A 23,143-nucleotide genomic window follows, 5' to 3' on the forward strand; every position below is an offset into this window, starting at 1 on the left:
CAGCTGTTGTCAGGCTAAGTGCAAATTCCACTGCCCCCTCTCTGTCAGGGGAGGTCGTGGAATTGGAAGTAGAGTTTTTGAACGGTTCAGAGCCCTTTACCTGGTCTGTTTACCCATTATTGCTCCTCTCTCTCCACAAGTTCAGTTGATCCTCAGTATTCGTGAGTTCTGTCTTTGCGAATTTTATTTGTAACCCCCAAATCAATACTTGTGTCACTTTCACAGTCATTCATGGATGTGTGCAAAGCAGTGAAAATTTCACTCTCCCAACATACATGTTCCCAGCTGGAGTGGAACAAGGCAGTGCTCTGCCTTTTTGCTTCAGCTCTCATTCTGTAAGCAAGTGTCATTTTCACCATCTATTTAATGTCCTTTTTTGCATTTTTGTGCTTTTTATTGGTGATTTCCTGTTTAAAATGGTCTCCAAGCATAGTCCTGAAGAGCTGTCTAGTTTTCTTAAGTGCAAGAAAGCTCCTATGTGCCTTATGATGAAAGTTTGTGTTGGATAAGCCCTGTTTAGGTGTGAGGTATAGTGTGTTGGCCATGAGTTCAATGTTAATGAATCAACAATGTATATTAAATAAGGTGCCTTTAAACAGAAACACACATAAAACAAGGTTATGTATTGATTGGTTGATGAAAATGTGATGAGAGACTCGCAGGACCCTAACCCGGCGTTTCCCCTAGGAGCAACGCTTCAGTATTTGCCGTGACTTTACGGAACAGAACTCACGAGAATAATGAGAATTGACGGCATCTCCTTTGTGTTACGGATTTTACCATAGGCGTGTTCTATTGATGTGATTGCAAAATCATGGAATCTCAGAGTTTCTAGGGCAATCTCTTTAAGAGGAGCCTGGATGAATGACGACTCAGCCTCTGCTTGGATAATTCTTCTGATGGAGTGCTCATCACCATACAACTTAGCCCATTTTAGCTCTGACGACTAGACAGTACTTTCTTACATAGAGCTGAAAAATCGACTCCTTGAAACTGTTCCTATGACTCCTAGTTCTGCTGTCTGGGCCCTCATAGATTAAGTTGGCTTTGTTTTCTAGTGTATTATTTGCTAGAAATATTGAAGATGGTGATCTTCTTCTTCTTCGCTCTGTCTCCTTTCTCTCCCAACTCTGTCTTCTTCCTTCTCCTTCCTACCTTTCCTCTTCTTCTTGACTTACAAACCCTGGCTTCTTATTTCTAATCCTTCCTCTAGTCAAATAATCTCCCTGTTCTTTCAGCTGTTCCATATAGATGTGAATCTATTCATTGACCACTGCTGGAATGTGCAGAGCAAAATCTTTTTTCTTTCTGTCTTTGTTGGTTTGAAACATACCTTACATTCTCAATCAAATCTCACTCTGCTTGTAGTCCTCTTTCCTACTCAAATGTGTCCCTGGGTTTCATTTGCTAATTCATTTTAAGTTGATCCCATTTAAACCAAACTCTTTTAAATACATCTACTTTAGAAATGGGCCACCCATATCCTTAGGGTATAAGAGTGACTGTGATAACAGTGGAAATTATCTGTGCTCATAAGGGATGAGATATGACATTTTTACATGCTTCTCACATATATAAAATTATTGAGGCTGGCTCCCAATTAAGGAGGTACTATTTATAATTTTCCTTGAAAGCAACTGTTCATTTTAAAAATAGATCTAAAAAAAGGATTTTATTATGGAATGAGATATGTTAAATACAACATCCTTGTGTTTTAGAAGAAAGGAAGAAATTATTTAGAATGTGTGTGTATGTCACTGAAGGCAATAGGGAACTGAAGGTAGGGAGAAGAATTAGGAAGGCAGGACATAAGATAGCAGATTGAAAGAATACTAAATGTGTATTACAGGTTCTCCCTTATTTCACACGATATTTCACTGCAGTTTCCATTGAATAATTCAGGACTAGAATTCAACTGAGAGCTTACCTAGGAAGGTTTATGAATGGGATGAAATAGAATTAGAATCTTGATCCCACCGGAGACTATGTATTCTCATTCATAAGCATCAGAATTGTTCTATCTGTTTAGAACAAGAAGGAGAAAGAAAAGAAAGACATGGATGGAAGAAAAATCCATTTATCAAGACTTTTAAAGAAACATGACAAATCTTAAAATAATTAGAATTAGCCTCAAAAACTAATACACTAGTAGATTTTCCTTATGATTTTGTCCTTCTTTTTCTACCTTTCTAGCCACTAGGACTTGCATGTAAGTGAGCCCTCAAATGTGTGGTAGTGAGCATTTCATATGCAGGGAACTGAAAACCACAGCTAATACATAATTTCTGACTCCCTAGCTGTCTGAGGGCCACCCTAAATGACAAGCAGGCAACTTCTCAACTCCACCAGCACAATCTGTCTACCCCATCCTCCATGGGACAGTTCCCCTGTCAACAGGAGTGTGTTGCTGGAAAGCATATTCTCTGTCTGCAGAGGCAGACATGACGTAGAACTGAGGACCGACTGTTCTGGTGAATCAAAAAATAAAAAGAAGTTTTCTGAACCTACTGATGAAAGCTGGAGTTAATAGTATGCCCAGTTTAAATTTCCTCACTTCTTTCCTGCTGGCTTCCAAGCGTTTGCATTAATTAATTTCTTAATTCCTCGGTTGATTGTTCAGTTTGTCCACTCAATTTTCAAAACTGTTTATTGGCACTGCATTTTTCCAACTCCTTTAAAAAATTCTGTGTAGATTTACACAGGTGTGAGTTTCTGAGTTTGGATGCGAGCTTGTGTTGGATAAAAAAAAGAGGTGAGGACATTTGCAGATTATGGCCACTTGATGGTAGGAGGACAGAGTTAGGAAAAATTCAGCTAAAGTAAGATCTGCTTGATGATTTAGCTTTTGGTTTTTTTGGGGGGGGTTGGGGTGGGGAGTAGGAAGTTTGCACAGAGGAAAGCAGAACAGATTTATTTTTTTAATTATATTTGTTCAATGGTCACAAATTAGAGAAAAAATTTATTGTTGTTGTTCAAGGTAATGTGTTGTAAAAGATTTTTTACTGGTTTATTTCAGATCAAAACATATGCTTACTCTGGGCCAACTACGTGATATGACAATAACTTTGGTGTCCAGAACACTTGTGTATGATGAAAATTTATGAACAGTTGTAAGATTTTATTGGTATTACATTCCAGCAGTGTAATGTGATCTACGACTCATATTTCTCTATTATGTATATAACTGCTGATATTTATGGGGCCGAGCTAATGAGTAGGCTCACCAATCCAAGGGCTCTGCACTCTTTTGAGAGGGCCCTTTAGTTAATTTGTAAGCATCCGTTTCCGGGCCCCTCCATGCCACGTGATTGGAAGCTTGATGACGACCACAGGCTATGTCGTATTCTTTTGGTGTTCTTCCTGCCACGTGGCTCTGCAATGCCCGGTCTAGAAAGTTTCATGAGCAGATTTCAATGGATAGCTTCCTGGACCCAGTTCACTTTCATCTTCTCCCTCTGTCTTCATTCATTCGTTGTCTCTCTCTCTCATCTCTCTCTTCGCCCTCTCCATTCTTCCTACATTCTTTCTTTGTCTCTATCTCTTTCCTTTTCTTCATATGTAAATGCTTACTATGGTATTACCTCTCGTACATGGCCTTATTGCCTTTTAAGAAGGAACTGTGTTGCCCTTAAAAGGTACCAAAGGGAGCATCTTGAGCACACTTTCTTTCGACATTTGTGAGATCTGGCTGTATCGATTCCCCAGTGAATAGATGATACAGAGCCCCCTAGGAGCCCTCTTCCTGGAGAAGACTGAGCAGATACTCTCCAGGCAACCCAGGTGCTCAATTCCCATAATGAGCTGCCTGAAAGCCCAGCAGATGTTAAGGTATCTTTTCTCAGGTTTCTGCTGATTGTGAAGAAAAATTAGGCAATTGACAATTGTGCTGGCGTAAGGGCCAGGAAAACTTAACGTCAGGGGTGACACATTGGATGTAATTTCTCACGTAGATGGGAACATGGGTGTGGACATTTTACTTCCAGATACAAAAGAACCAAACTGTGGGTTTTTCTAAGGACTAAAAGCATCCCAAAGTGGGACATTTGCACACTAATGTTTTGTGGAAATAGGAAGAAAAAAAAGGTCAACGGAGAAGTCATGAGGAATAGAATTAATGTTAGTCCTAAATATGTGCTGGGTAAGTCTAAGCCTTGCAAGATAATGCTGCTCCAGGACCATGACACCGAGTGGCCACCTCACAAGGATCCCTGGGCTAGCACCGGGGTCAGGAGAGGGCAAAGTTTAAAGGTGCCCAAGTCAGATCAGGCAGGCATCTGGCAACTTGTGTATAATCAGAAAGGAGAGGAATGATCAGGTAAAGTCAGCATAGATTGACCAAGAAAATGGTTTGCAATTTTCCTTTGCTGGCACCTGTTGTAGACGAATGAGATAAAGTACATGTAGATTCTTTTTCTTTTTCTTTTTCTTTATTTTTTTGGGGGGAAGATTAGCCCTGAGCTAACATCCACCACCAATCCTCCTCTTTTTACTGAGGAAGATTGGCGCTGAGCTAACATCCACTGCCAATTCTCCTCTTTTTGCTGAGGAAGACCGGCCCTGAGCTAACATCTGTGCCCATCTTCCTCTTCTTTATATGTGGGATGCCTGCCACAACATGGCTTGACAAGCAGTGGTTGTGTCCTCGCCTGGGATCCGAACCAGCAAACCCCAGGCTGCCAAAGCAGAGTGCGTGAACTTAACTCTTGTGCCACTGGGCCGGCCCCAAAGTAGATGTAGGTTATTTTTAATAGTCTCATTTTTGGGCTCAAGATTGGGTTCATGAAACTTCACTATATTTAAAAAATAAATTAATTGATATATAAATAAATATTAATGAAATAAATCAGAAGAGGACCACTCCGTACTCACTATTGATAGTGTGTCATTAAGGAAGGATTATAATTATTCCAATTTTGTGAGCAATGGCTCTAAAATAAATTATTAGAAATTATATGTTGCTACAGCAAATTAAATGTTCAGACATAGGACGAGGGATCTTTGCATCTTGAAAGCTGTTCCTGTGAAAAATACCTGGGCATTTTTGTTGACCAAAAGTTCACTCTGAGCCCACAGTGTGGCAGGGTCCAATGTCGTTCCTCTGAGTCAGGGTGTACTCAGTAGGAAAGCTAACCACACGAATCATCCCTGGAGAGTCCCATGGCCCAGAGTGACCTGGGCTGGGGTGTATCATTTGCTGTAAGCGCTATAATTCAACAAATAAGTGAAAATTGGGGCCTAGAAATGAAGCCGTAGGTCATGTCAGAAGAGCTTAAGGGGAGACTGTGAGGCCTGGAGTAGAGGGGCTGTGTGGAAGTCTAGAAGCAGAGTGCAATAAGCAAAGAAGGGAAATGTTTCAAGTGTGGCTGTAAGAATGCGACAATGCCAGGAGCAGAAGCTCGTGCGGGTGCTGGCTGTATACTGAAGTGCAGGCAGGTGGGCTGGTGGAAAGGCACAAAGCTGGTGAAAGAGCCAGCGGAATCTCAGGGTGCGTTAACAGCAGTTGAGCGTTAGGGAAGGAAGGTGATGGTCCTCTTGCCTTTTGCCCTTGAGAGATGCCATCTGGACTACACTGTTCAGCTGGGCAGCACATTTAGACAAAGGTAAGGTCAGAATTGGGGCTTCTGGGGAATGCTGGGCTGGTGCGAACCACGTCCAAGGGACTGAGATACTCACTAAGTTGTGGTCTGTGAACTGGCCGGTCCTCGGCATAAGACAATTAGGGAAAGTCCAGAAAGACAACGCAGTCAATGGTGTGCTGGGGAGTCACAGGCAAATGTTATAGATTCAGGATTGTTTGACCATGGCCATATTCAGAGGCCCAGATTTGCAGAGTCCCAAGGGCCTGATAGGAGCTGATAGAGACAGAAACATAGGGACCAGGGCTCAGGAGAAGGACTCTGGTCCCTAGAAGGGCAGGGTGGGGTTGGGGGCAAGGTTCAGAGCTAAAAAAGCTGGAATTTTGGAGAGAGAGCAAAGACAGGGACTTGGAATTGTGAGGCAGGAAGTGAGATAAGACAGGGGACCAGATATGGGCCACGAGAATAGGGAGGACCCGGGTCTTAGAATTGGACATGGGGTCAGAGGGAGTCCAGAGTCCTCTGAACCATGGGCACAGATGCTCTTCTGGTCCTCTGTGTGGAGCTGAGGTTCCAAGCATGGTTGCAAGGACGTTCAGAAATATCAAGAATGAGCATGAGGCCAAACTCTTGATTTGATTCTTGCTGCAAAGGCTTAATCAGCCTTCGTACTTCACAGTTTTATCTCAATGTTTACCCTTCCAAATCTACAAGCCTCTGAATTTTGGAACTCTGCATTTCTATTCATTCCTGCTTGCAAACTGGCTGCTTATTTTCTGAGCTGCTCTTTTTCCTGGATTACCTGGCCACATGAAGCCCATAGCAATCAACACACAAGTTTTGTCTTGCAACTTCTTTCTCTAGAGCTACAAGATATTACTTGAGTGCTAGGTTACAGCAGGTGACAGTTTTACCACGTTTCGGCCCTGCATAACGGGGGTTGTCATCTTTCCAGCCTCTAATAGTGGTTTCCTTCCTGGGTGCTGCCTGAATCCTAAGCTAATTACACATACTTAAGGTTTATGTTATGCAGCACCTCATTTTTAGGTACGGTTTGTGTTCAGTCAGAGTAGACTAGGTGATGCTGAAGTAGCAAACAAACTTGAAATTTCAATGGAGATTTTCTTCTTGTTCACACTACAGTTTCACCTGCAGTGGTTGCACATTTTATCAAATGCCCTGTATGTACTAACTTAATTCTCATAACCCTCTGAACTAAGTATAAGGAATAACTTTTTTTTTTTTTTTTGGTGAGGAGGATTGGCCCTGAGCTAACATCTGTTGCCAATCTTCCTCTTTTTGCTTGTGGAAGATTGTCCCTGAGCTAACATCTATGGCAATCTGCCTCTATTTTTTTTTTTTTTAAGATTGGCACCTGAGCTAACAACTGTTGCCAATCTTCTTTTTTTTCCCCCCAAAATCCCCCAGTACACAGTGGCATATTGTAGTTGTGAGCGTCTCTGATTGTGCTTCCTCTATTTTTTTATGTGGGATGCCACCGCAGCATGGCTTGATGAGCATGTGTAGGTCCACGCCTGGGATCTGAACCTGTAAATCCCAGGCCACCGAAGCAGAGCGTGTACACTTAATCATTATGCCACTGGGCCAGCCCCAAGAATAACTTTTAATAGATGAGGAAACTGAGGCACAGGGAGGTTAAGAAACTTGCCTAAGATCCTATTGCTGCTGGGTGGCAGAATTGTGCTCTTAACTTGTACTCTTAACCATTATAGTTCACTGCCTCTCAATGTGCTGCTGTTGATCTGAGGCCGTATTTTCTGTAACTTGCCCACGAACTAAAATGCTAGCTCCCCCTGCCTGCAAGTAATAGGTAAATGACCCCAATCATGGGCACAGGAGGGAGAGGGCCCTGGGGCAGAGGGTCAGCTGAATGAACAGGAGAGAGGTAACTATTGTTCAGGCTTCTGTGATCCTACTGGGGGCACTTTTCCTGTTTAGCAGAGCTCTCCGTGCATTTTAGCCTCGAGATGTTTCTGAGTCTCTGAGATTGAAGGCAGACGCTGGCCCTGCTCATGGAGGTGAGGATGTCATTAATTTCAGAGGCTCGCTGCAGTGGTTCCCAGCCGACCGGGTGATGCCAGGAAGTCCCCGTGCAAGTGTCAGCGGGAGGGGGCCCTTTGATTCTGCAAGACCTCCACTGCTCTGCTTTGCCTCTGGTAATTGAGCTACCTGACCTCCGTGGGAGCCTCCCTTCTCCTCCAAGAAAGGGAATTGGTTTGTCAAACATACATCCACATTTCTCCACTCGGGCAGATTCATTCTCTCTGCGAGCTACACATCATGCTTTCAAAGTCAAGCGCTGGATCCTGCCACAGGCAATACCGAGGATTGTAGAACTCCCTATTTCTTCTCTTTCTGACATCTCCAAATGTCAAGATATAAGTAAGTCATTTATTTATTCAACTGAAGTTTGGCTATAAAGGGCATATATATCAGATAAATCTAGAACCTCTGATAGCAACTCAGGACCCCAAGATAAATAGCTTTAAGTTTCTTTGTTAAGGACCACAACCCAGTTCAAATCCCTGGAGCTGTGGGTGGGCTGCGCAGAGTACCTCCCTCCTGCACACCGTCAGTCACTAATAGATTGCGTCCTGTCCTACGGAGAGCAGCCCCTCACATTCCACCTCGCTGAGTGCTGGGTGGTATAAATACACCATTTTAGAAAACATTTTATGAGGAAAATAGATGGACAGAAAACTGCACAGATCATAAGAGGACATCTCGATGAATTGTCACTGACTGAGCACACCTGTTGAATTGGCACCCAGTTCAAGAAATGGAACATCATCAGCACTCCAGAAGTGCCCCTGTCATGCCCCCTCCCCCCAAATATTCTCCATCATATTTAACTGCTCTCCTGACTTTGATAGAATTACCCAGTTGTTTTAAGCCTTAACGACCTTGGCCCATGCTGTGTCTATTTATTTTCCCATGATGCACTCCTTACGTGGTAGTTAGAAGGAGGGGTGGTTTCCCTCCTTGGCCCATGAAACTGTCACAGGACACTCTCTCCTTGGATTGCCCATCAGAGGGGGCAGGGCTGCAGCTTTTTTCAGACTTGGGGAATGCGTTAACTTGGGTCCTGCAAGAAGCAAACATCTAAATGGAAGTAGAATACAAGAATTTATTGAAGGAACTACCTGTGAAGGATGAAGGGGAGAGAGAGCAGGAAGAGGCTGGGATCCTTCAGACCACAATACTGGTCAGGCGCACCTGTAAAAGGACAGAGGGAAGGAAGGAGGATGGAATGGAATAGGAGAAGCATCAGAGGAGACCTGTTTTGTCTGGCAGGAATGACCTGGCTTTAGGATTGGTGCTGGGCATTCTCGGTTATTGGCTGGGGAGAGCGTGTCCTCAGAGCAAAGGCTGTAGAGGAACAGATGGTGCTGAAGCTGGACTCCTCCCAGCAGGTTCTCATGAAGTGGGGTTTGAGTGGTGCATCCCCACGACTACCTGAGGTGTCTTCTTCACTGGTGGATGTATTGACCTCTTCCTTTGTCCAGCAGTTCTGTCAAAGCCATATCTCACTGTCATTACCATGGTCAGAGAGTGGAAACTCAAACTGACCTGGGTTGGAGTTGTGCCTGGTTCCTCATCTCCTAGCAGTGTGATTATACTTCTCTGAGCCACAGTTTCCCCCTCTGTGAAATGGGGGAAATTGTTCTCACCTCATGAGGTTGTTACTGGACAACATGAGGTTACTGTAAGTAAAGTACAGTGTGTGATGGGAAGTAGGTACTCCATAAAGACAAATCCTTTTATTCCTTCCCTTTTAGGATTTCTTGTCCTTCTCACCAGGGTGCAGAGTGGACATCCTGCTCAGGAACCACATTTTCTCATGGGCAGAACACCTTCTGCAGTGCCAGGTCCCGATGCTTTAGGGTCCTAGGCAGCAGGCTCATTATGCCCTGCTTAAGCCATGGATCCCTGGCAGTCCGGGGATTTCTAAAGAATAAAATAAAATAAACTGGATTAAAGAAGGAAACAACTATGTTGAACTACTTATCACAATACTACACATACAAATTTGTGACGTAGTGATGGATCTGCTGCTTTCTTAGTGCGTTAGGTCATACGTTCTAGCTGTGGGGCTAATAGCGAGCCTAATTCGAAGTCAGGGTGCGCAGAAATGATATTTTGTGATACCTGCACAAGTATGATGTGATATACAACTATCTGTGCTTTTGCTGGGGATAAAGTCTCAGGTACTGCGAATTCTATCGCAGTTTGTTGCCTGCATCCATAACTGAAGGAAATGCGAGATTTCAGCTAGAGGTAAGGGAAAATTAAAGATGTAGTTTTTTTCTCCATCCAAATTTCTGATTACAAACCCCAGGTAAAGACCTCCTGCCTGAGATGAATGGAACCTGCCCGCTCACTTTGGGGCACCTAATTCCCAGTAGTGGAGATGCCACCCGGAGTCCTCATTCAGACCCTGCCCTCCTCTGACAGGCTTTCCCAGTAGTACATGCATGAAGGAGTCTGCAGGGAGTTGACAAGGCAGCCCGATGCCCTTTCTTAGTGATGTGGGCACACTCAGTCAGATCATTTTGTTCCCACAAAATGATAGGTTGGTAGGAGCAAAGGAACCCTCTGCAGATCTGGGTGATTCTAACCTCCTGGAATCACTTTCCCATATCTCTTTGGAATGTAGCATTCACCTCTGTTCATTTTCTCGCCTTCTTGCCTCTCTTTTATTCAATGAAGGCAGCATGCATTTCCAGCTATTCTAGCTCCACTGAAAGTTCCAGATCAGGTTTGCTTTTGGAATCTACCCAGTGGGTCTAGTGTGAGTTCAGGGACTTATCAACCCTAAAACATATCCCCCCGCTTACCTGTGACAGATCCTAGCATCCTGTAACGGGGGATAGTTTCATGCCAGTGTGAAATGCAGTGCTAAGGCTGGTCACACTTGGCAAGCACCTCTCGTGTTGTTGAAGGTGGTGTGCTGGGTGTATTTCTTATGCTTTAGCACTTAATATTAACCACTCCACGTGTTTCTTTCCCGTGTTTCAGAGAACAAATTGGAATCAGAGAGTTTAATAACACTCTTAAAGTAGCATATCCAGGAACTGAATTGTAAAGGGAGCTCTAACTTATTCCAAGTCCTTACAAAGGGTATACTAGTCCTCCTTCACAAAGTTCCCTTAATTAGGCTCAAGTTTGAAAAACAGAAGTAACAAAAGTAAGGTAATAAGTATGCTATTAAGCATGCCACTTTCATTGCCAGACTGCCTGTATTCATATCTTTCATTTGCTGCATACCAGTGATGTAAACTTTGACAAATTAATTAATTTCTCTGTGCCTCAATTTCCCCACTTATAAACAAGTTAATAATGGTATCCTGAGGAGTTGACAAGAATTAAATGAATTAATGTGTATAGAGCATGGAGAGCAATGTCTGCCTCATTTGAAGTGCTCAATAAATGCTAGTTATTACGATCTTTGTAAAACAAACCTGACTATAGCAGGCACATGCATAAAAAAGTCAATGAACCCCTCTCGAATTCTGAACTCATGAGGAGAAAGGTATGCCGCTATCTGGTCTCTGCTGACCATTTCAACCTGAAATTCCACCACTCCCTGACTTTTTGAAATTCACGTTCCAGCAAACTACCAGTGGACATTCCATGGCCACACAGTTTGATGTCTTCAGACTTCTACTCATAATGCTCCTTTATTGCTATGGACTTCTTTCTGCCTTTCTTCACCTGGCCGGCATCCCATAGTCCTTTAAGACTCCGCTCAGGGGTCTTCTCCAGCATGTCCTACGTAAGTCCCCAGGCCGACAGGGGGCTGATGGGAAAAAACCGACACTGGGTGTAGACTCACCCACATTGTCTATGCAGTGACATGAGCTAGGAATGGAGTTTATCTACTCTCCAGATGGGGATTCTTCAAGGTGAGCAACTTTCAGTGTCTTATTGAGAGCCGTCTTATCTCAATTTACCTCATTTAGCTGCAGAGGAGGGGTCTTCTACTCCCCTTCCCACGAGCGGTGGTGGTATTAGAGTGAGCACTCTCCACCAGCTTGTTTGTTGTTCCCCCTCAAGAGAAGAAGAGTAGCTGATGTGCTTGCTGAGGCCCACTCTTGACTTTTCTCCAGTGGGAGGGCTCTAGGGATAAAGGCCATTGACGGTGCATGGTGTGGAGTCTTTGCCTCCAGAGCTGCTTGTGGCAGGTGCTGTGGCTGCTTACATGCCCTGCTCTTCCTCCTGTTGGAAGTCCAGGCAGAACATGCTTTCACAGGCCCATTCTCCCCTCTCCCAGTTCTGGTCTGTCTTCCTCTGATGGATGGATAATCAAGGTTGGCAGTGCCTTGCAGCCTGGTTACTCCAGAAAGCCCCACAAGATCTGTAGAGGACCTTTTATTCATTTGTGGGTGTTGGACATGATTCATATTGTATCCTTTGTGAGCATGTCCATCAGTTGGAGAGCAGTGTCCTAACTGCCAACATCACTCATCTGGTTATGTCCAGTGCCCTGTCAAGGGTTGGAAACGCTTGATGCTCAGTACATGATTATTTACAGAACCAAAAAGTTGGAAGTGGGACAGGCCAAATGGCTGCATCTCTCAACCGGGGAACATGGAACTTGCCCTCAGGTCGACTCAGAGGTCTGCTACCAGCCTGGCTGGTCAGCTGTAAGTGCCTGAGCCTGTTGCATGTGGTCCAGCCACCATCTTCAGAAAGACCGATTCTACCGAAGGGCAGAAGGGTAGCCCTTCCACACGGTGGTCTCACAAGTCTCCAGGATGGAATGCAGCAGTCAACACGCAAAGTCGTCTAGACCTGCCCAAATGGTGGTTACGAGTATCCTGACTATACCCACTTCCTTGGTCAGAGAAGACATATGTGACTTTGGGAATGTTATTAAACTCTCTGACCCAGTTTGCTGTTTGAAACATGAGAAAAGTGATTCTTCATAGAGCGGCTGAGATTCAGTGCTAAAATGCATGAAATGCACCTGGTACATTGCCTTTGACACAACATAATAGGTGCTTGCCAAGTGTGACCAGCTTTAGTGTTGCATTTCACACTGGGATGAAACTTTCACCCATTTTACTGATCTCATAACCCAAGATATATTTCTCTGAAAGCACAGTTTTCAAAAAGTTAAAAACATGGTTCTCCCATGAATATAGAATGAACGTGTGTCAAAGATCTGTTCATTCCTTAATGAGGGATCTAGTAAAATGCTAAAGCTAGCTCACAGCACATTTTGAGTAGCTGAGATTTCGAGGCATTCCAAAAGGAATGTTAGAACCAGACTGTTAAGTCAGACACACAGTGGTTACTGTCCTAGAGAGCAAGTCAAAACCCATAACCTGTGGGTTATCTTTTCCACTGGATAGGAACTGAGGCGTTACATATGACTTCCTAGTATGTGGGATCTAACTGTATAACAAATTGCAAATTCAACCAGAGGTATGTTCTAAATAATCTTTGGGTAGCCCTTTGAGCAATGCCTCACATGACACTGAAAGGTCTTGCTCTGCTCTCTTTGCTTGATTTCCAAGTATTGGATAATTTTCCTTTGCATCCTTTTGTGTGTGTGTGTGTATATATATACATATACACATATATGTATTTATTACGTATATAGCTTGTGTGTATGTATATATACCATGTGTCAGAACCTAGAGGAGTTACAAACGTGATAGTAATAATAAGAATGGTAATAATAGCTAACATTGATTGAGTACTTACCATGTGCCGGGTGCTGTTCTAAGCACTTCATATGCATGCTCTCATTTACTCCCCATGCCACCCTCTGAGGTGGGCATATTATCATCCCCATTCCAAAGATGAGGAAATGGATACAAAGAAAGTTGGAGTGAGTCATCCAAAGTCATACATCTAGAAAGTGGTAGCACCAAGATTCCAGCCCACAATTGTGGTTGGAGTCCGTACACTTAAACTTAATGTCTAGTAGGGGGAATAAAATATGAAAATGATTCCGTGTAATAAAAAGTTCCGGGCGTACGTAAGGGGTCCAGGTGAACCCACGTAAATGACTGAGCCTAAAGGACGAGCAGGTGGATGGTAGCAGGAAAGGGCACTCCTGGCAGAAGGAAGAATATAAGCAAAAGCTCAAGGGTGAGGTGTTCTGTGTGGCCGGAATGTGGTTTGGATGTCCGATGGGGTCACGATGGGTGGTTTGGTTGGAGAGGCAGACAGTGCCTTTTGTATAAAAAAGAAAAAAACAGAAACAATTCATCACACATATACGTGAGTGGGAAAGCACCCTGACCAAGAGAAGCTTTAACTCATGTTTCTCAACCAGGACCCTACTGGAACTTAAGGTGGGACCTGTGGCTCTCCAGACCATGGTTCTCAAAATTTAGTGTGTATCCGAACCACCTGGGGGCAGGTTAAAACACAGACAGCTGGACGCAGCACCTGAGTTTTTGATTCAGTAGGTTTGGGGTGGGACTCGAGAATTTAGCATTTCTAGCCATTTCCTGGGTGATGCTGTAGCTACTGGTTTGGGGACCACCTTTGAGACCCTGGTGTAGTTCATTGCTCTTTGGCCCCCCTGAGATGCAAGGGGACCTCTCTCCTTTGAACAGGCTTTGGCCCCTCCATGTGAAAAGCTTCCCCAATGCTCCAGGAATGCTTGGGATCACTCTATGCCTCAGACTCTGCCCAGCTCCCAAGGTGGCAGAGGCTCCTCCTGTCATGTCAAGCGCTGCTGCATTTTCCGTGTTCTCAAACTCTCTCTCTCTTTTTTTTTTTTAAGATTGTCACCTGAGCTAATGACTGTTGCCAATTCGTCTTTTGTTTTCTCTTCTTCTTCTCCCTAAAGCCCCCCAATACATATTTGTATATTCCAGCTGTAGGTCCTTCTGGCTGTGCTATGTGGGATGCCACCTCAGCATGGCCTGTTGAACCGTGCTGTGTCTGCGCCCAGGATCTGAACCGGCGAAACCCTGGGCCGCCAAAGCAGAGTGCGAGAACTCAACCACTCGGCCACAGGGCGACCCCTCAAACTCTTTCTTTTGAACACTCAGATGAGGACAAATTACTGCCTCACTCTGCACTTCTTTGTGTCCATTTACTCTCCCTTGTTTTGTTTCTGGCATCTCCAGTAACCCGACCTTGACATCCCCCACGATTTGGCACTCACAGCCCATGGGAGCAGCTTCTGATGGGTGTAGACTTGTTTGCCATGTGCTTACAGCACTCAAGAGCCTGGGCTCTGCTCTGAAATGGCACTAGAAAGAAGAGATGCTGAAAATGCCTCCATCTGTGTTCCTTTCTCTGTTCCTCACCAACCGAGTGTCTATAGGTAACTCAAAAATGAGTAGCTGGAGGCAGCTCAGTGAGGTTTATATGGCAGAATGATGGACTCAGAGCCAGGGAGAGAATTGTTTAGACTGGGCTAAGCTCAAAACCATGACCAAACGCAACTACTGTGAGCGTGTAGCCTTGAGCAAGCCTGAGCTTGATCTAATGTCCTTACTTTTAAAGGTTCACAGGTATTCATCTCCTTCACAATAGTAATGACCCCTTTACTGAGGACAGACTTCATGCTAGGCAGGTGCTGAGGACTCCGTGGGCATTATTTAACTTAGTCCTCATAGGAATGCTGTGAAGAAGGTCTTATTGTTGTACCCATTTGACAGGTGATAAAATTAAGACTAAGAGATGTCCTGTAGCCACTAAAGGAAGCATCTGGGAATCAGATTTTGCTCTGAGTAATTCCAAAGTTCATGTTCTTAAATAAGAATTAGCAGACAGTGTGGAAACTAGTTAACTCTTTTATTTTCTTATTGAAAATTACCATTTATTTCCTTCCGCTTAAGAGATAGAAGCATAATTTGGCCATGCATTGTATGTGTGTGTGTGTGTGAGAGAGAGAGAGAGAGACGGAGAGAGAGAGAGAGAGAGGGAGAGAGAGGGCAGTGGAGGATCAAGGTAGTGGGAGGAGCTGATAATTTATTAAGCTTATTACAACCGTATACAATGATATGTGGGAAAGATGGTGAAATATTAGACTTTGGAAATCTTAAATACATCTAGATCAGGATAAAAGTAATTACAATTTTAATGCTTGTTTGTGAAAAGTCCATGAAGTTCCACAGAGCATCTAAGAAAGAGCAGAGAAAGTAATGAAGGACAGATGGAGGCGAATGGAACTACTTAAAGTGGGTTGGTGGGCAGAACAACCACTTCTGGAATTGTGTCCGTGGCACATCCTGTGCTCCGGGAAGCCCTCCCCACCGGCTCCGGGAGATGTCCCAGAGAGCCGCTATCTTCATTTTCTACTTCTGTGTAATAAATCGCCACAAATTGAGCAGCTTAAAACAACATAGGTTTATTAGCAACATTTTAGGTTAGAAGTCTGGGTGGGCTTGGCTGGACGCTCCACTCAGGGTCTCACGAGGTTGAGATGAAGATGTTGGCCAGGCTGGACTTTCACACGGAGGCCTAAGAAGGATCTGCTTCCATGATCGTTCTGTTGTTAGCAGAATTTAGTGGGGTCGTTCTCCACTCCAAGAGGCTGATTTCTGGTCCTTGCAGCTGAGCCCTCTATCTTCAAAGTCAACAACAGCATGTTGAATCCTTCTCTAGCTTTGACTCTTTCTGACTCCCCCCTCTGCTACATGCCGGAAAATTCTCCCTTTTTAAAGGGTTCACTTGATAGGGTCAAGCCCATCCAGATAATCTCCATTTTTTTAAGGTTAACTGACTTGGGACTTTAATGGCTTTGGCAAAATCCTTTCACAGCAATCCCTAGATTAACGTTTAATTTAATAGCCAAGGGACAAGAATCTTGGGTGTCATCTCTAGAATTCTGCCACTGCAGCTGTCTTCTTCATAAATGACTGCATCCTTCTTGTCACCAGTGGTTAGACCAGGAGTTGCCATTTGACCCAAAGGTGGGCCAATTAGTTTATTTCCTGAGACATTTGAAAGTACCCCCTCTGCCTTTGGAAATTGGAGGAGGTTTCTTTTTGATTATTTTAAGTTTTAATATGTGATACTTTCGTATGCCTTTTCTTCTTCGTTTTTGGTGACAAGATTGGCCTTGAGCTAACATCTGTTGCCGGTCTTTCCTTTTTTTTCCCTTCTGCCCAAAGCCCCAGTACATAGTTGTATCTCCTAGTTGTAGGTCCTTCTAGTTCTTCTATGTAGGACACTGCCTCAGCATGGCTTGATAAGCAGTGCATAGGTCCATACCCAGGATCCAAAATGAACCCCACATTGCTGAAGCAGAGTGCACGAACTTATCCACCATGCCACCAGGCCAGCCCCCAGAGGTTTCTTTTATAAGCAGTGGGGAACCTTGGTAAAGTTTCTAAGCAGGAGAGTGCTACTGTCACATCTAGGTTTTTAAGAGCAGTGTAGAAAATGGAATGTGGAGATCTAGAGAGTGAGGGGACTGAGGCATCAGTTAGGATGGGACAGGCTGACCAGGGCGTGGGAGGGGCTGGGGAGAGGGAGGAGAGGCAAAGTTTTGGTGCTAGAAATGAAAGGCTTATGTCTGGGTGATAGGAAAAGGAGAGGCAGGCAGGTAGGGATGGTTCCAGAAAGAGTCCCAGGACTCTGATGTAGGAGTCTGGGTCGGGGGTAATTTGATTAACTAAGGTCAGAATGGAAGGAAGATGTGTCTGGGGACAGAATGAGTTCTCTGTGGGACCTGAAGGGGAGGTTTCCACGGGGCAAGTGAAAATTTGAGTCCAAAACTTTGTGGAAAGGAGGAATCTGAGGTGTAGTTTGGGGCTCGCTGTGAATAAGGAGATAAGTGAAATCTTGGCAATGAATGAGTGTAATGGTTGGGGAGGGCATCAGAGTAGAGGTCAGCTGAGCTCTGAGGACTCCTGGATGGTCTCTGCATGCCCGAAGTGAGCAGGTAGAGAGAAGAAAGGGATTGAGAAATCAGAGGGCAAGAAGAGAAGGCACAGCGCCCGCAGGTTTTAAAATAGTTACATAGTGTACTTTGCGTTGGCTGGCCCTCTGGTACCTTCTCTCTCCTGCAGACCCATAGAGGCTTTTTAAAGAAAATTGGGGTAAAAAACACGTAACATAAAATTTATCACCTTAGCCATTTTTAAGTGTACAGTTGAGTTGTATTAAGTACATTCACATTGTTGTGCAGCCATCACCACTATGCATCTCCAGAATGCTTTTCATCTTGTAAAACTGAACTCTATACCCATTAAATGCTAACTCGCCATTCCCTGTACCCCCAGCCCCAGGCACCCACCATTCTACCTCCGACCTCTATGAATATAACTAGTCTCGGTGCCTCATATAAGTGGAATCATACAGTATTTGTCTTTTTGTGATTGGCTCATTTTAATTAGCATAATGTCTTCAAGGTTCATCCATGTTGTAGCACATGTCAAAATTTCCTTCCTTTTTAAGGCTGAATAATGTTCCATTGTATGTGCATACCTCATTCTGCTTAGCCATTTATCCGTTGATGGCCAATTGGGTTGCTTCCACCTTTTGCCTATTGTAAATAATGATGCCGTGAATATGGGTGTATAAATATCTATTAGAGGCCCTACTTTCAATTCTTTTGGACAGATGCCCAGATGTGGGATTGCTGGATCATATGGTAATTCTATTTTTAAATTTGTGTGTGTGTGTGTGAGGAAGATTGTTGCTGAGCTAACATCTGTGCTAATCTTTCTCTATTTTATGTGGGATGACGCCACAGCGTGGCTTGACGAACAGTGCTAGGTCCATGCCTGGGGTCCAAACCTGCAAACCCTGGGCCATGGAATGGAGCTCAGGAACCTAACTGCTACACCACTGGGCGGGCCTCTATTTTCAGTTTTTTTAGGAATCACCTTGCTGTTGTCCATAGCAGCTGCACCATTTTACATTCCCACACGCAGTGCACAAGGGCTTCAATTTCTCCACATCACAACCAACACTCGTTATCCTCTATTTTTTGTTATTGTTGCTATTTCTTTTTTAAATTGTAGCCATCTTATTGGGTGTAAGGTGGTCCATAGATGCTTTTTGGCTGAACATTAGTTGGTGCTATCACTTTGTGTGATCAAGCACTGGTCTGGGGCAGCAAGAAGCCACTGGAAATTTCCTGAGGCATCTCAGGGACCCCAGACCTAAGGGTCCTAAGTGAATGTTTTTGATCACAGTGGAAGGGAAAGTGAGGCATTGATGAATATTCTTGGAATTCCTTGAGTATGAGATTTAGGTCAGCACCAGTTGATAATCCTATATGTGGATTTGCCCTACAAACTTTTCTTCTTTCAGAAGTTTAAGAGGAAGGATGGAAAGAGAATAAACCTATAATGGACAATTCAGCATAAACACAAACACTGACTCGCTGAGCATATGGCACGTTTTTTCCTGTGCTGAATTCATTCTCACCAGGACAATTGCCATACCCGAAAAAATCCGCTTCTCACAGGGCTCCACAGTGCACACTGACGGCTCAGTGACGGTTTTTGTAGCGTAACATGGTGTTTCATAATTCAGATTCCATGTGTTATCTATCTGTTAACTTTTATTCTGTATTTACAGCATTTCCAAAAATACGTTTCCGGAGTTATCTGCCTGCACTGACAGCAAAAGACTATAAGATCATTTACAATTCCAGGCTATAGGTCGTCTCACCCCCATCCCAGATACCATCTCTGACGCTGGATAATTGCTTACTTCTCTGAGTAGAATGGAATGGTAGGGATGGTTCAATAGCACTTCACAGTCCTTTTAAGAAGTACTTAAAACAGAAAGAGATGGGAAATGGGCAAAAATTCCCTCACCCTGACGTTTAACTATAGAAACCAGGGTGGCCCTGATCCAGAAATGCAATTAATTGATAGGTTCATGCATTCATTCATTCCATCCCTCATTCATTCAGAATGTCTGTATAACCAGCAACGCCATTCTCATTTGCCAGCGTTCCAGCTCCTGACAAAGTGTGGGCTTGTTGGAAACCACTGATATCCCAGAGGGAGGGTCTAAGAAGCCCCAAGCTAAGTGCTAATTTTTTGATGCTCCACTCCAGCGTCAAGTGGTGGCCCAGCAATCTGTCCGCTCGGCCTCTTGTCCTCTGAACGCACGCAGAGACGCCACAATTTAACATCTTGTTTCTGGCTAAGAACCGGCCAGAAGAAAAACATTACTGCACTATTTTTGTAAAGCAATGTTCTTGTCTGTTCAGGACACCATTATTTTTTATTATACTATTTCAACGGGCTCCTAACTGGTCCCTGAGCCTGGACTCTTGCCCCTCCCCCGCCATCCAATTTCCACACTGAGTAATCATTCTAAAATGCATATTTCACCATGTTGCTCCTCATGATTACAACGCTTCAGTGGCTCTCCCTTGGTGACAGGATAAACTCCAGACTCTGCTCCATCACCCGAGGCTGTCTGTGGCCTGCTCCTGGCCCACTATGTCCCCTCACCTGCACTCCCCCAGACCCGTTTGCTCTCCCTCCCTCCATCGCCTCCCACCTGCTCTCCCCTTTGTGTCCTCTCCTGCTTTGTCTAACTCCTATTCTGCTTTTAAGATGGACTTCTTGTGGAAATTATCCCCACTGCCCCTCCCACCCATCTCCCGAGTCTGGGTTACATGCTGCTCTGTGTGCTTCTGTAAATACCCACACATCTCTCCACCTTGGTGTCTATCATGCACCTGTCTCTCAACTTCTGCACCTCCCTCTAGGCTGTGAGTATCAGGCAGGCCAGGTAACAATGAATTCTTGTGTCCCTAGTATTAGAATAGACCTGGCATTCAGTAGACTTGCAATAAATGTCGAATGAAGAAGCCTCAGACCCTCTTCTGGGACGTGACTATGTGCCTCCTTATCCCATTGCTAGAGTCACCCTATGGTGAAAGTGTTGTTTGTCCCTATTGGACAGTCAAAGATCCTGGCACTCACAATTGCAACCACACTGATTGTTGCTCCTTCTGCAGTCCCGGAGGTGACGTGCTGCTCAGCAGGCGAAGGAGGACAGGGGGAGGTTTTGTGGTGGACCTTTGCCAGCAGCACCCTCATTTCCCTTTGGAATGTCACCTTTCACCTTCTGAAGGTGTGGTCAATCCAGGAGTCTCCGGGGCTCCCTCCTCCAGATTCCATGCCCCTCATCCCTGGTGGAACCAGGGTAGGCACTGAATGGCCTAAACTCAGATAATTGGAAAATCTATCCTGGGACTTTGAATCTTTGAAGTGAAGGAGGGGAGAAGAAACCGTCAGAGCCTATTCGGTGCAGCTGGCCCTTGAGTTGATGGGGAGGAGATGAGCGGAGAAGTCAGGTGCATGAGTTAGAATTTGCCTGTTTATAACAGAAAAACCCCGAATAACTTAATGGTTTACATAAGATAAAAGTGTATTTCTCTCTCATATAAAGGAAGTCCAGAAATAAGCAGTCCATCAATGATAAATCCATTACAGGAAGATGTCAGAAACCCAGACACTTTCCACTCCTAGGCTGTGAGCCTGTCCTCATAATCCAAGATGCTTTCTAGAGTGCCAGTCTTCATGTCAGTGTTCCAGGCAACAAGATGGAGAAAGTAGAAGGAAAGAAGGAAAACCTCCTTTTAAAAATATTTTCTGGAAATTTCACACCACTTTTATTGACATCTTATTGGCCAGAACTTAGTCATGTCTACACATAGCTGCAAGGGAAGTTGTGGAATGTACTCTTTCAAGTGGGTGACAATATTTCCAGTGGGAACTCATGATTACGTTACTAAAAAAAGAGGGTAATATATATTGGGAGTTAGTTAGTATCCTCTTCTATCCTCCCCTTTTTTTTTCCTGAGGAAGATTCTCTAGGTACTAACGTCTGTGCCAAGATTCCTCTATTTTGTATGTGGGTCGTGCCATAGCACGGCTGCCAATGAGTGGTGTAGCTCCACCCTGGGAGCTGAACCCGGGCCGCTGAAGCAGAGCGTGCCGAACTTAACCACTAGGCCACAGGGCCAGCCCCTCTACACCATTTTTGTTGTTGTTTTGAGAGGGGTCAGGCATAGAAGGACTGTTTCAGGGTAAGTTTGAAGTATTACTGTTTGTATGCTTGGCGAATGACTGAGCCAGAGCAGTAGCAACAGCAGCAGCAGGAGCGGCACATGCCTTTGAGGGACTGCTGCCTAACAGGCCTGCACGGGGCCTTTGTGTGTGCCTGCTACTTAACTTACACCTCACTGACAACCCTGTCATCACCCCATTCTACAGACGATGAAACTTGTCCACAATCGCACCCGGCGAAAGCTGCGTTTGTGTGCAAACCTGACTTGCAAGCTTGTGTGCCTTCTCTTTCAGGCCTTGGTGCCCTGCCTGCAAAATCACTCTAGTTCGTGCAACGCTCAGAGTACTGCTCCCACGGAGCCCGCAGGTGGAGGGCTCATAAGGGTGGGGCTTGGTCCCGAGGGTGCCACAGTGATTCCATGGCCCCTTTCTCCTGAGATGTGTGATATCCTCAGTTCATTTCTGGGATTATAACAAAATAAGAGGTAGCTTTTCTCTGAGAACCATGTTTTGACTGCTTGCTTCACTTCTCAACAAAATGTCTGATATCCCCTGAATTTATGGTGCCTGGTTTGGGAAGCTCAGGACTCAGCATTGAACAGGCAATAGTTTAGTTATTTACTGTTATCATGAATCTGGTACTTTCCTTCTGACAGGAGTAAAGTTTCTCTAAGGAAAAACTGTTCATGAAAAGTCATATGGAAATAAATCAATGTGTGTACATACACGTGTTCCCCGCTGAGAAGAAATAACCGGTTCAAAGTGGAACTAGGTGAGTATGTGTGTGTGTGTGTGTGTGTTTATAGAGGGAGATGTCAGACAGAATAGAATAGAAATCTTGTGGGTGGAACTTACTGAGTTAATGCAGTTTGGAAATGTACTGACTCAAGCTGGTTGGAATTGATAGTAATAATTAAAGAGACCCAGCAGCTAAGAGCAAGGTCATGGCTTAGATTTGCCAAGCCAGGCAGAAATCCATCGAAAATCCATACGACAAGAAAGGCACGTGACAGCGATGAAATGATTCTGATTTTGGCAGGTTTCCATTGCTCAGCCTAAGTGACCCAGCTGAGACGTGTGGGCGCCACACAGTGACAGCTGACAAAATAAACGTATTGATGGAATGATCGGCTGGTTCCCTGCTGAGTGACAGAGGGGTGCCAGCAAGATTAAAGGTCTTTGGCCAATTATCTGAATTGGTCATCATCCAAGTTAGTCATCATTTTCACCATTGAACTAGACTTTCTTCTACTGAAGCTTTTTAAGGAAGTTCTTTGAGAACCGAAAACAAATCTCCAGTCCATTAATGTTTACGGTGGTAAAGTCAGCGCAGGAAATTCACTCTGAGAATAGCATCCTGCAATACAGGGCTGCCATCAGCAAGGTGCATGATCCAGAGGACCTGGCAGGAAGGAACGTCTTTGTGAGATTTAAAAGGGGGACAAGAAAGAGTGACCTGACCAAGGTGGGGAAAGCAGAATTCCAAGCACCCAGGAAACCAGACAGCGATGGCTTCCCTTCCTGCTGGCATGAACAGACAGGATGTTGCCAACGGTGGAGTAAGTGGGTACCATCTACTGT

The sequence above is a fragment of the Equus quagga genome, chromosome 7 (genome assembly GCF_021613505.1).
Source record: "Equus quagga isolate Etosha38 chromosome 7, UCLA_HA_Equagga_1.0, whole genome shotgun sequence".
NCBI lineage: Eukaryota > Metazoa > Chordata > Mammalia > Perissodactyla > Equidae > Equus > Equus quagga.